Below are 13155 nucleotides of genomic sequence, written 5' to 3' on the forward strand. Positions count from 1 at the left end.
AGCCGGAAGTATGAGTTCCAAGGAATGGGAAAACTGGAGGCAGAGAAACAAATCAAAGATGCAGACCACAGGCGAGACATGGGAAAAAAAACTACAAGAGATGGAGCTGAGAGAAAGAGAAAGAGAGGCTGCCCACAGGAGAGAGTTGGAACTCCTGAGGGAGGCCCACTGGCAGGCCCTGGAATTAGAACAGGCTAAGCAGAAGAACACAGCTGATCTTAGCAACCTTTCGCCAGTTATTGTGCCACATCCCAAGAAATTTCCCATCTACAAGGCAGGTGATGACACTGAGGCCTTCCTAGAAAATTTTGAAAGGACCTGCCATGGGTACAGCCTCTCTGAGGACCAGTACATGATAAAGCTGAGGGCACTGCTCAGTGGACCCTTAGCAGAGGTGGCGGCTGAAATGCCTAAGGAGAACATGAACGATTATAAACTTTTTCAAACCAAGGCCAGATACAGAATGGGGATAACACTTGAACATGCCCGTCAGTTGTTCAGAACCCTAAAATGGAACCCAGATGTGTCATTCCCCTGACACGCCTACCACATTGGAAAGAATTATAATGCCTGGATATCAGGAGCCAATGTTAAATCTCTGGACAACATGCACCTCCTAATACAATTGGAGCAGTTCTTAGAGGGTGTTCCTGAAGAAATAGAAAGGTACATCCTAGATGGGAAGCCCAAAACGGTAACTGAGGTGGGGGAGATTGGAGCCAAATGGATGGAAGTGGCAGAAGAGAAAAAAGCTACTGTCAAGGGGAGCGACTACCCTAGGGGGCACACTGACAATAAACCCTATCACCAAGGGCAACCCAGGACCACACCTACAACCCAAGGAAAGCCGCCGACGCCCTATTCTCTCACCTCATCAATCTCCAGTAACCCACCTCGGCCCAGTGACAGTCAGCTGGGCGATGCTTCAAGTGTAATGAACTGGGACATATAAAGGCCAACTGCCCCAAGAACCCCAACCGTGCAGTTCATTATATCTCCATCACTCCACAAATCCCCAGGCCCAGATGCCTCTGAAATACCCTCGGAGTGAAGGGAAATTTTGAGAGTGGGCGGAAAGAAGGTTATCGCGTGGAGAGACACGGGGGCACAAGTGTCAGCTATACACCAATCCTTGGTGGACCCCAAATTCTTCAACCCAAAGGCTCAAGTGACTATTTTCCCCTTCATGTCACAAGCGGTAAACTTGCCTACCGCTAAACTGCCTGTCCAGTACAAAGGCTGGTCAGGAATGTGGACATTTGCAGTCTACGACAATTATCACATCCCCATGCTACTGGGGGAAGACTTGGCCAACCAGGTAAAGTGGGCCAAGAGGGTGGGAATGGTTAACGCAGCCAAGCCAGGCAAGCCTCCAGACCCATCCGTGTTCCTGAACTGTCCACAGAGGCCCCGTCTGTGTTGGCAGAGACCCAGACAAAGATAGTGGGCCCGGATTCCCTGCCAACGACTGCAACAGCCACAGTACTTCCGGTCCCAGTCCCAGGCCCAGACCTGGAAACGCAACCAGCACCAGAACTATTGCTAGCACTGACGCCAGCGCTTGCAAACACATCTTCAACCCCAACGCCAGAGTGCACCAGCGAGCCTGAACTAGCAGAAGCAGCAAACAACCAGACCCAAGAGGCTCAGCCAGAGCCTGAAATACCACCTGGTGCACCAGCGGAGAGCGGTTCACCAGCCACGAAAACAACCCCATCACCTACATCGCTTCCCGAAGGACCAACCTGAAGTCCACAGTCTGAGGAGGAACTGGTGTCTCCAACCTCCAGGAAACAGTTCCAGACTGAGCAAGAAGCAAATGACAGCCTTCAGAAAGCTTGGGCGGTGGCACGGAGCACCTCACCACCTCTCAGTTCTTCTAACAGATCTCGGTTTGTTATAGAACAAGGACTTTTATATAGGGAGACTCTTTCTGGTGGGCACCGGGAAGACTGGTATCCACAAAAACAGTTGGTGGTTCCAATTAAGTACCGGGGGAAGCTCTTAAGCTTAACCCATGATCATCACAGTGGCCATGCTGGGGTGAACAGAACCAAAGACAGTTTGGGGAAGTCCTTCCACTGGGAGAGGATGGGCAAGGATGTTGCCAAGTATGTTCGGTCTTGTGAGGTATGCCAAAGAGTGGGAAAGCCCCAAGACCAGGTCAAGGCCCCTTTCCAGCCACTCCCCATAATAGAGGTCCCATTTCAGAAAGTAGCTGTGGATATTCTGGGTCCTTTCTCAAAAAAGACACCCAGAGGAAAGCAGTATATATTGACTTTTTAGACTTTGCTACCCGATGGCCAGAAGCAGTAGCTCTAGGCAACACTAGGGCTAAAACTGTATGCCAGGCCCTAACAGACATTTTTGCCTGGGTAGGTTGGCCCTCCAACATCCTTACGGATTTAGGGACTAATTTCCTGGCCGGGATCATGAAAGAACTGTGGGAGACTCATGGGGTGAATCACTTAGTTGCCACCCTGTACCACCATCAAACCAATGGCCTGGTGGAAAGGTTTAATGGAACTTTGGGGGCCATGATACGTAAATTCGTGAATGAACACTCCAATGACTGGGACCTAGTGTTGCAGCAGTTGCTCTTTGCTTACAGGGCTGTACCACATCCCAGTTTAGGGTTCTCACCATTTGAGCTTGTGTATGGCCACGAGGTTAAAGGGCCATTACAGTTGGTGAAGCAGCAATGGGAGGGGTTTACGCCTTCTCCAGGGACTAATATTCTGGACTTTGTAAGCAACCTATAAAGCACCCTCCGACACTCATTAGCCCTTGCTAAAGAGAACCTAAAGGATGCTCAGGAAGAGCAAAAGGCCTGGTATGATAGACATACCAGAGAGCGTTCCTTCAAGGTAGGAGACCAGGTTATGATCTTAAAGGCGCAACAGGCTCATAAAATGGAAGCATCATGGGAAGGGCCATTCAAGGTCCAAGAGCGCCTGGGAGCTGTTAACTACCTCATAGTATTTCCCAATTCCATCCTAAAGCCCAGAGTGTACCACGTTAATTCTCTCAAGCCCTTTTATTACAGAGACTTGCAGGTTTGTCAGTTTACAGCCCAGGGAGGAGATGATGCTGAGTGGCCTGATGGTGTCTACAATGAAGGGAAAAGTGACGGAGGCGTGGAAGAGTTAAACCTCTCCACAACCCTGGAATGTCTGCAGCAGCAACAGATCAAGGAGTTGATGCACTCTCTCGTGAAAGTTTCCCAGAATCAACTGGTTAAAAATTGTCCTTGCAATGTGAAGAATTTTGTAGTTGTACATAATTAGTAGCATATATAAGGGTGCATGGTGTTTATTAATCAGTTTATTCTAGAGTTCTAGGGAGAAATCACTGCCAGTGTGGTTCCACACTGTCAGCGATTTGGGGGGCGTGTCATAAACAGATAAGTAAGAGTTAATAGAACAGAAGTGCTTCATATCTCTCTGACTGTAAAGGGTTAACAAGTTCAGTAAGCCTGGCTGTCACCTGACCAGAGGACCAATCGGAGGACAGGATACTTTCAAATCTTGAGGGAGGGAAGTTTTTGTGCTGCGCTGTTAGTTTTGGTTGTTGTTCACTCTGGGGGCTCAGAGGGACCAGATGTGCAACCAGGTTTCTCTCCAATCTCCCTGATACAGGTTCTTATAGATTCAAAATAGTAAGTACTACGTAGATAAAGCGAGTTAGGCTTATGTTTGTTTTCTTTATTTGCAAATGTGTATTTGGTTGGAAGAAGTTCAAATGTGTATTTGGCTGAAAGGAGTTCAAATTGGTATTTTGCTGAAAAGATTTTAATTTGTATTTGTATACTTAGCTTGGGAGGGTATTCCCAGTGTCTACAGCTGAAAAACCCTGTACCTATTCCATCTTAAATTTACAAGATCATTTTTACTGTTTTTCTCTCTTTAATTAAAAAATTTCTTGTTTAAGAACCTAATTGTTATTTTATTCTGCTGAGACCCTAGGGGACTGGGTCTAGATTCACCAGGGAACTGGTGGGGAGAAAGGAGGGAAGAGGGAGAGAGAGGCTGATTTCTCTCTGTGTCAGGATTACTTTCTCTCTCAGGAAGAGTCTGGGAGGGGGAAAGAGAAGGAGGGAGGAAGGTGAATTGTCCTCTCTGTTTAAAGATTCAAGGAGTTTTGAATCACAGTGATCTTCCAGGGAGGGGAAGCCGGGGAGAGGCAACGGTGAAGGAAAGGGTTTACTTTCCTTGTTTTGAGATCCAGAGGGTCTGGGTCTTAGGGGTCCCCGGGCAAGGTTTTGTGGGGACCAGAGTGTACCAGGCCTGGAATTCCTGGTTGGTGGCAGCGCTACAGGTACTAAGCTGGTAATTGAGCTTAGAGGAATTCATGCTGGTACCTCATCTTTTGGACACTAAGGTTCAGAGTGGGGAATTATACCATGACACTTTGTTTCTTAATTCTGGCACTGTAGCACAACATTTCATCTGCTCTCATAATCCTTTTTAGGCTCTACAACATTCATTTCCTCTTTCAAAAGAGAAATCAAGTTTTTCTGCACAGCATTTTTTTTTTGTATTCTTCCCTGATATCTGGTTCTTTCAATTTGTCCATGACACACATCTTAGTTCTCAGCATTCTTTCAGTTGCTTTCTGCTTCCTTGATGCCATCACTAGCTTAAGATCTTATCTGATAATGAGCCATAAATGATCTGCACAACAACATACCTGATTTTCATCTGGGAGTCACAAGTGCAAAGTCTATCATGTTCTTTCTTTGTCCATCAGATGATATCAAAGTTCACTTCCTCTGCACCTTTTCTTTGTTGAAATAACGTGTTTATCACCAGGTTGTTACTTAGATTGCTAAATTTCTGCTTTTCCTTTTTCTCATTTTTTCAGAGTCCAAACCCAGGCATTACAAGGCAATACTCCTCTTTGCATTTAAATCTCCCATTACCAATAACACATCTTGTCTTGAAACGTCTTGTATTGGTTTGTGTAGATTATTATAAAATTCCGTGGGTGCTGCTGAGGTCAACACTGGATTTTATTCTAAATCTCGCCTCCAATATAAGAGAAGATATTGGGTTAAATGCCATAAAAGTCTGGCTTGCCTTTGGCTTCAGCACCAATGTGACTTCATCCTGGGATCCACCATCTTCTCTTCCCGATATAAACATTCAGTGTTGACAGTGATTGAATTCTCCTTTGCCATCCCATCTCTTGTTGCATAAATGATGATTTCCCAGTAATATCTTTTTCAACTCATGTATCATTACAAGTACTCTAGCATGATATGTTCTTAGATCATGTTCCATTAAGTGTCTTATTCTTTGAATTCATCATGGGTTCTGCTTGTGGTAGTGGTTTTTCCTAATTATCTACCTTTCATTCCCACTTCAGTTTCTGAATAGTGAATACCGCCCTTGTTTGTCCAGGTGATGATCAAGCCAGCATACTTTTGTTTCTCTTTCCATTCTCCATTTGGGATAGAGAGAGGTTAAATTATCAAATATAAAGTCTAGAAGTTGTTTGGACAAACTCTTTAGTTGAAATTTATAACTAAGTTCAATGAACTCTAACATGAAGCTGGTTATATATCTTAACCTTATAACCACATTTTTATCTAAGGTCTAAACTGCTATATCAGAGCCACTGATAAAGCTACCTTCTTAAACTTCTGTTCCTATGTGAGAGTAGCGCTTTCCTCCCTCACCTCCGTCCCCCACATATATTATAATACAGACTTTAACAGAACACTCTTTAACAATTCTTGTATACCAAAAATTGCAGATGACTATCTCAAGGCTCTCATACATTTTATGGCAAGAAGGGATCATCATGATCATCTAGTCTGACTGTCTGCACGTTGCAGGCCACAGAATCTCACCCACCCACTCCTGTAATAGTCCCATAACCCAGATGTTCTGAACCTTTTTCTCTCTGAGCCTGCCCTAGACATGCTATAAAGGCCCAGTTGAGAGGTGGGGGGCCTCGAGGCAAGGGCCTTGGGCATACACATAGTTTGACTGTGTGCACACAGGGAGGCTGTGGGTGTAAAGAGGCAAACAGCTAGGGCTGTGTGCAGACAGGGTAGCTCAGGGTGCAGGGAGTGGGTAGCTGGGGCTTTATGCAAGCAGGGGGTAGGTAGCTCAAGTGCAGGGAGGGCGTAGGTCAGGGTGTAGTCAAAGCGATACTATGGGCTGTGTGCTGAGAGAGCTCCCCTGCAGTCCCTGTTCCTGGAGGAGTCTGCCAGCCATGAAGTGCAGTGACCCAGCCCCAGCCACGCCCCAACTCACTGCCCCCAAAGCCAGCCCCCCCAGAGGCTTGGGGCCCCCAACACTCCCACAGGAAGGCTGTGTAGGGCGCCAGAATATCTAGGGACAACCCTGATCAGGGCTTCAACCCTGCACCTCCTGGGAGTCCCGGCTTCAGCATCAAGGGGGGCGCTAGGCCTTGAGGTCTGGGTTTCACCCGTGGGGCCTGTGGTCCCCTTGAAAGGGCTTGCAGACCCCTAGTTGAGAACCACTGACCTATGGCTGAGTTACTGGAGTCCTCCAAAAGTTGGTTTTAAGATTTCAAGTTGCAGAGGATCTACCGTGTATTCTAGTTCATACCATCAATGACCCACACCCCTCATGTGCAGAGGAAGGTGAGAAACCCTCAGGGTCTCTGCTAGTTTGATCAAGGGATAATTCCTTCCCAACCCCAAATATAGCACTCAGTTCGACACTGAGCATAGATTCATAGGACTGGAAGGGACCTCAAGGTGTCATCTCATCCAGTTCCCTGAATCTCATGTGGGTCAGACCCACCAGCCAGACACTTGGAAAGAATTCTCTGTAGTAACTCAGAGCCCTCCCCTCTAGCGTCCCATCACCAGTTATTGGAGATATTTGCTAATAGCAATTGTAGATGGGCCTTATGCAATTGTGGGCAGTCTCATCATGTCATTCTCTCTGTAAATTGATCAAGCTCAGTCTTGAAATCAGTTAGGGTTTTTGCCACCACTACTTCCCTCAGAAGAGTGCTCCTGAATATCACTCTGCTGATAGTTAGAAACCTTCATCTAATTTCAAACCTAAACTTGTTGATAGCCAGTTTATATCCATGTGTTCTTGTTTTAACATTGGACTTTAACTCCCTGGTGTTTATCCCTCTGTTTTATTTAGAGAGCGATCATATCTCCCCTCATCCTTCATTTTGTTAGGCAAAATGAGCCAAGTCTCCTCTCATAAGGTAGGTTCTCTATTTCTCTGATCATCCTCGTAGCCCTTCTTTGTGCCTATTCCAGTTTGAACTGATCTTTCTTAAACATGGGAGATCAGAACTGCTCACAGTATTCCAGATGAGATCTCACCAGTGCCTTGTATAATGGTGGTAATGCTTCCTGATCTCAGGTCTTTCTCCTAGTCTATCACTTCCAACTGGTGTGTCCCCACCTTAAAGCAAAAATTCTTGTTAGTCCCTAAGTGCATGACCATGTGCTTCACACTATTAAATTTCATCCAATTTCTATTACTCCAGGTTTCAAGGTTCTCCACATCTTCTTGGAGTCTTCCTCTGTATTGGCAATAGCTCCCAATTGTGTGTCGTGAAATTCTGCCAGCTAATAAAAATAGAAAAGGGGGAAAATAGATGCTTAAGGTAATGGGTTTATAAGCTCTTCAGGTCTCAGCTGGGACTGCAATCAAGGAGACAGACGATTATGTTCTGTTGGCACAATGCTTCTCACTATTGAACCTTCTTCAGGAGCAAAGGCTGGCATAGCCTGCTCCTGATGTCATGAATTCTTCTCTGCAAAGTGACTGATCTTGGGGAGTCTGGAATGTCAGTATTAGCTCAGATGTCTTGTTAACCCAAAAGGCTTATTGGACTTACTCTTGAGTCTTATAGTTCATGAACTTTTCTTACTCAAATTGTAGTACCTCTATCCAGGGATTTTGATGACAACATACTACCAAGCAACCTTAACTCTGTTTATGGTGATTTTTATTTTGTCTGGGGTTTTTTGCAATTGAATGCTGGATTTCACTTTGGTACTCTGAACTTGGGGCTCCCAGACTGTAGAAGAGTACCCAAACCCTCAGCTATAGGGTACGCTGGGATGGTTCTTAATCTCTCCTGTTGAAGCTGTTGCATTTTATATAAATAACTAGTCATTTGGCCATAGAGAAAGTGAGTGACTCTGTAGTCTGGTGGTTATGGCACTCACCTGTAGCCCAAGTTCATGTCCTTGCTCCAATGGCTAGTTATTTATACATTTTCAACAGGACAGATTGAGGAAAAACCGACACCAGAATATCCCATAGCTCAGTGGATAGGGTATTCTCCAGAAATGTGGGAAACCTAAATTCAAGTCCCTGCTGTATGCCATTCACGGGGGAACTGATCCTGGGTCTCCCACATCCAATGTGAGTATCCTGTCCACTGAGATAAAGCTTATAAAGGAGGCATGACCGCTTTTAACTACTCCTCCTTGTTGCTTTATGAATCTAGTCCTTTCAAATTGTCCCAAAAGAGAATGTTTTGGGTCAAATGAAACATTTTGTTTGACCTGAAATGGACTTTTTCCATTCACCAGTATTTTTTGACTTTTCAAATTTGGTTCAGCTTGAATTAATTCCACACACCCTCCCCCCCCGCCCCCCGATATTTGGAACTACCAGCAAATTGCAAAATAAATTATTTCCCCAGCTTTATGCAGGACTTTACCATTGCCCTACTGTTTCATACCCCCCACCCCCTCCACAAACATTTCCACCTCTGATTTTCTGCACTTAACTGTTAAAATCTTATTCACAGGCCGCAAACAGAGGGTTTTCAAAGTGCTAATCAGGCAAACTTAACATCTTCAGCAAACGCAAACCTCAAATGTGATTTTCCCAACACATGTATCAAAATAGGAACTCACAATTCTGAAGTCTTCATGAATATATCAGTAACTATATAGAGTGAAATACTGATAACTCATGAAGTCTTGTCTGTTCTAATGCATGTTGAATGATTTCCTCCTGGTTAGATATGTGTTCTGTTAAGCAATTGGCAATGGTTAATAAACTAGTGTTTAGGATTAAATATTATATTTGTTTGTGTTGTATAATATAATTTATAGCAGAACTTTGCAGATGTGAACAAGAAAGGTCTTGCTCAGAACTATAGTGATCAGATGTCCTGATTTTATAGGGGCAGTCCCTATATTTGGGGTTTTGTTTTATATAGGCACCAATTACTCCCCTGTCTTGATTTTTCACACTTGCTGTCTGGTCACCCTACTCAGAACTAAGATCTCAGGGATTCCACCTTGAAACTCATTCTTTTTTTTCTGATGCTTTATTAGCATGGTGTATATTTGTCTTCAAGAACGCAAAACCAGGAAAGGATGATTTCTCTTTGCAGGATTAGGGAAGTGTAAAGGGAATGGTCTAGGCCAGATTTTGCTACCCTTATTCTTGTAGTGTAATAACTGACTTGGCTAGGAGTCATGGACGTGCTTGAATGCATTTGACTTCATGGTACTGCTCATGAATGTCAGAATCTGGCCCAGAGTATGGCTTGCAGGTCTCTTGGATATGTCAGCCTGTTGCAGAGCCAGCATCCATGGTTGGTTGGCTGACATAAATGGTCTCACAAAGTGATGTTGGGTAAGAGCCCTCAGTGTTTGAGACTTATATTGTAAATCATCAATACATGAAAGAAGCAGGTAGTACTTTGCCTGGCGCATTCTGTTTTTACTACAGTTTTCTTTCTACTAAATCTGTTTGGATAAAATGACAACTGAATAGGGGTCATGTGGTCACACTCTCCCATTTTTTTTTTTATGTACAGCAGTACCTTCCTTAGATAGTAGTTCCACATATATCAATGGGACGACTGGTGGAGTGACATGGGTGACAGAATCTGGCCCATAAAAAATCAAAGGGCAATGGGGTTATTAACGCTTTGCGAGGAACAGATAAGTAGACTTATTAAGGAATCACTTTCTAGTTTTTACTTTGTAATAACATTCAGTTGATAATGGATAGCCTTAGAGACACTAATTCTAATAAAATGTATAAGCTGTGGGAAGCTGGGCTAAGACAACAAACCAGTTTGCAAAGCAACACAGAAATTAGCAGAGAATCAATCTTTTTTATGTATGTGCATTATTCACTGTTTTAAAAGACAGTTTTAGCAACAGCAGGAGGGAAGTATCTGTCTAATAACCTCTTCCTTATTTTTTTTTTAATAGAAGCTTAACAAAATCTTTAATCCTGAATGTACTGAATATAAGCATGCCAAATGTTACAGCAATAAAAGGCCATCTTACAGCATAATTAGTTTGCTCTGGGATTTCTTACGGTTTGCTTATTTGAGTATGCACAACATATACTGTGAGTGTCGGAAGTGAATTGCCAGTGTTATATAGTAAGCAACAGGCAAGGGAGTGGGATGAAACTTGTTGATATAACCCACTGACATATTCAATACAAGTATGAGCTAGACTTTTTTTTCCCTGCAAGTGGAAAATCCTTACCTTCCACTTCCTTATCAGATTTATTTCTTGAGGAAAGTATACCAGTTCCTTACTTTAGCTACATCCCTTGGAATAATACACAAAGTTTACTTTAATGGTTAATACTTCAGCAATGGCTGTAAAGTGATCATTAGAACCCCATATTTCATGAGCATCCATGTTTAGCCTAAAAGATCAAACTTAAGCATACGATGCGCCTTACTTAATGTACTTCCCTAACCTGTTTTAATTAGCTCCTTCCAAAGTGTTGATGAAAGAAACACACAAACAATACGAGTTCGCTCTAATTTTAATTAACATTGTTGGAGTAATAGGTCATTGAAATTTGGTTATTAATAGGGCTCTCAAGTGATTAACATTAATTGCCATTAATTGCATAATTATAAAAATTAATTGTGCGATTTATCATGCTGTTAAACAATAATAGAATACTATTTGTAGAAATATTTTTGGACGTTTTCCACATTTTCAGATATATTGATTTCTGTTATAACACAGAATACAAAGTGTACAGTGCTCACTTTATATTTTTATTATAAATATTTGCACTGTAAAAATAAAAGAAATAATATTTTTCTATTCACTTAATACAAGTACTGTAGTGCAATCTCTTTGTCATGAAAGTTGAACATACAAATGTAGAATTATATACAAAAATAACTGCATTCAAAAATAAAACAATATAAAACTTTAGCACCTACAAGTCCACTCAGTACTATTTCTTGTTCAGCGAATCAGACAAACATGTTTGTTTACATTTACAGGAGATAATGCTGCCTGCTTTTTATTTACAATATCATCTGAGAGTGAGAACAGACATTGGCATGGCACTTTTGTAGCTGGCATTGCAAAGTATTTACATGCCAGATTTGCTAAACATTTGTATACTCCTTCATGCGTTGGTCACCATTCCAGAGAACATGCTTCCATGCTGATGATGCTCGTTAAAAATTTGTGACTGAACTCCTTGGGGAGAATTGTATGTCTCCTATTCTGTGTTTTACTCGGATTCTGCCATATATTTCATGTTATAGCAGTCTCAGACGATGACCCAGCATGTTGTTTGTTTCAAGAACACTTTCACTACGGATTTGATAAAACGCAAGGAAGGTACCAATGTGAGATTTCTAAAGATAGCTACAGCACTCGACCCAAGATCTGAAGTGTCTTTCAAAATCTGAGAAGGATGAGGTGTGGAGCTGCTTTCAGAAATCTTAAAAGAGCACCATTCCAGTGTGGAAACTACAGAACCAGAACCACCAAAAAAGAAAATCAACCTTCTGCTGGTGGCATCTGACTCAGATGATGAAAATGAATGTGTTGGTCTGCAGTGCTTTGTCTTGTTATTGAACGGAACTCATCATCAGCATGAACACATGTCTTCTGGAATGGTAGTTGAAGTGTGAATGGACATATGAATTTTTAGTGCATCATGCACATAAATATCTTGCAACGCCAGCTACAACAGTGCCATACGAATGCCTGTTCTCACTTTCAGGTGACATTGTAAACAAGAAGTGGGTAGCATTATCTCCTGTAAATGTAAACAAACTTGTTTGTCTAATTCGCTGAACAAGAAATAGTACTGAGTGGACTTGTAGGCGCTAATGTTTTATATTGTTTTATTTTTGAATGCAGTTATTTTTGTACATAATTCTACATTTGTAAGTTCAACTTTCATGATAAAAAGATTGCACTAAAGTACTTGTATTAAGTGAATAGAAAAATACTATTTCTTTTATTTTTACAGTGCAAATATTTATAATAAAAATATAAAGTGAGCACTGTACACTTTGTATTCTGTGTTGTAACTGAAATCAATATATTTGAAAATTTGGGAAAGCATCCAAAATATTTAATACATTTCAATTGGTATTCTATTGTTTAACAGTGTGATTAAAACTGCAATTAATTGTGATTCATTTTTTAATCACGTTTAATTTTTTTTGAGTTAATCGCGAGTTAACTGCAATTAATTGACAACCCTAGTTGTTAACTAGGTGAAAAGCATCTGTTGTGGGTGCTCCTTTGTTTTGAGTTTTTGGCAAATGGGAAGACAGTTTGCATTGGTCACCAATAGAGGTGAATTCAGGAGCAGGTTTTAGGGACAGTATGTTAAAATGCCTAATCATATTTATTTTTGTGTTCACTCTTAATTATTTTTTCCATAAGATACAGGAAAAATACATTGCTGATAATATATAGCACATGAAGTAGCCTATAACCAGTGAGATAGTTACTGGAGCCACTGGAAAAATGTTTACATCTAGAGCAGGGGTCGTCAACCTTTCGGCAGTAGTGTGCTGAGTCTTCATGTATACACTCTAATTTAAGACTTTGCATGTTGGTAATACATTTTAACGTTTTTTAGAAGTCTTTCTATAAGTCTATAATATATAACCAAACTACTGTTATATGTAAAGTAAACAAGATTTTCAACATGTTTCAAAAGCTTAATTTAAAATTAAATTAAAATGCAGATCTTATCAGTTTAGTGTAATCCTTGTCCTTGCTTTTCCTTGCTGAGTTTCCCAATATCTGGCACGTATATGGATACTTTAATCTGCACACAGGCTTCTGAGTGATCAGTTGTTAACCGGCTGGAACCCCAGATCGGCAGCTGAGGTGAGTGGAGTTGGCAGCTGGTAGGGCTGAGCAGGGCCAGAGGCCTGGAC

Source organism: Gopherus evgoodei, chromosome 2 (genome assembly GCF_007399415.2).
Source record: "Gopherus evgoodei ecotype Sinaloan lineage chromosome 2, rGopEvg1_v1.p, whole genome shotgun sequence".
Lineage (NCBI taxonomy): Eukaryota > Metazoa > Chordata > Testudines > Testudinidae > Gopherus > Gopherus evgoodei.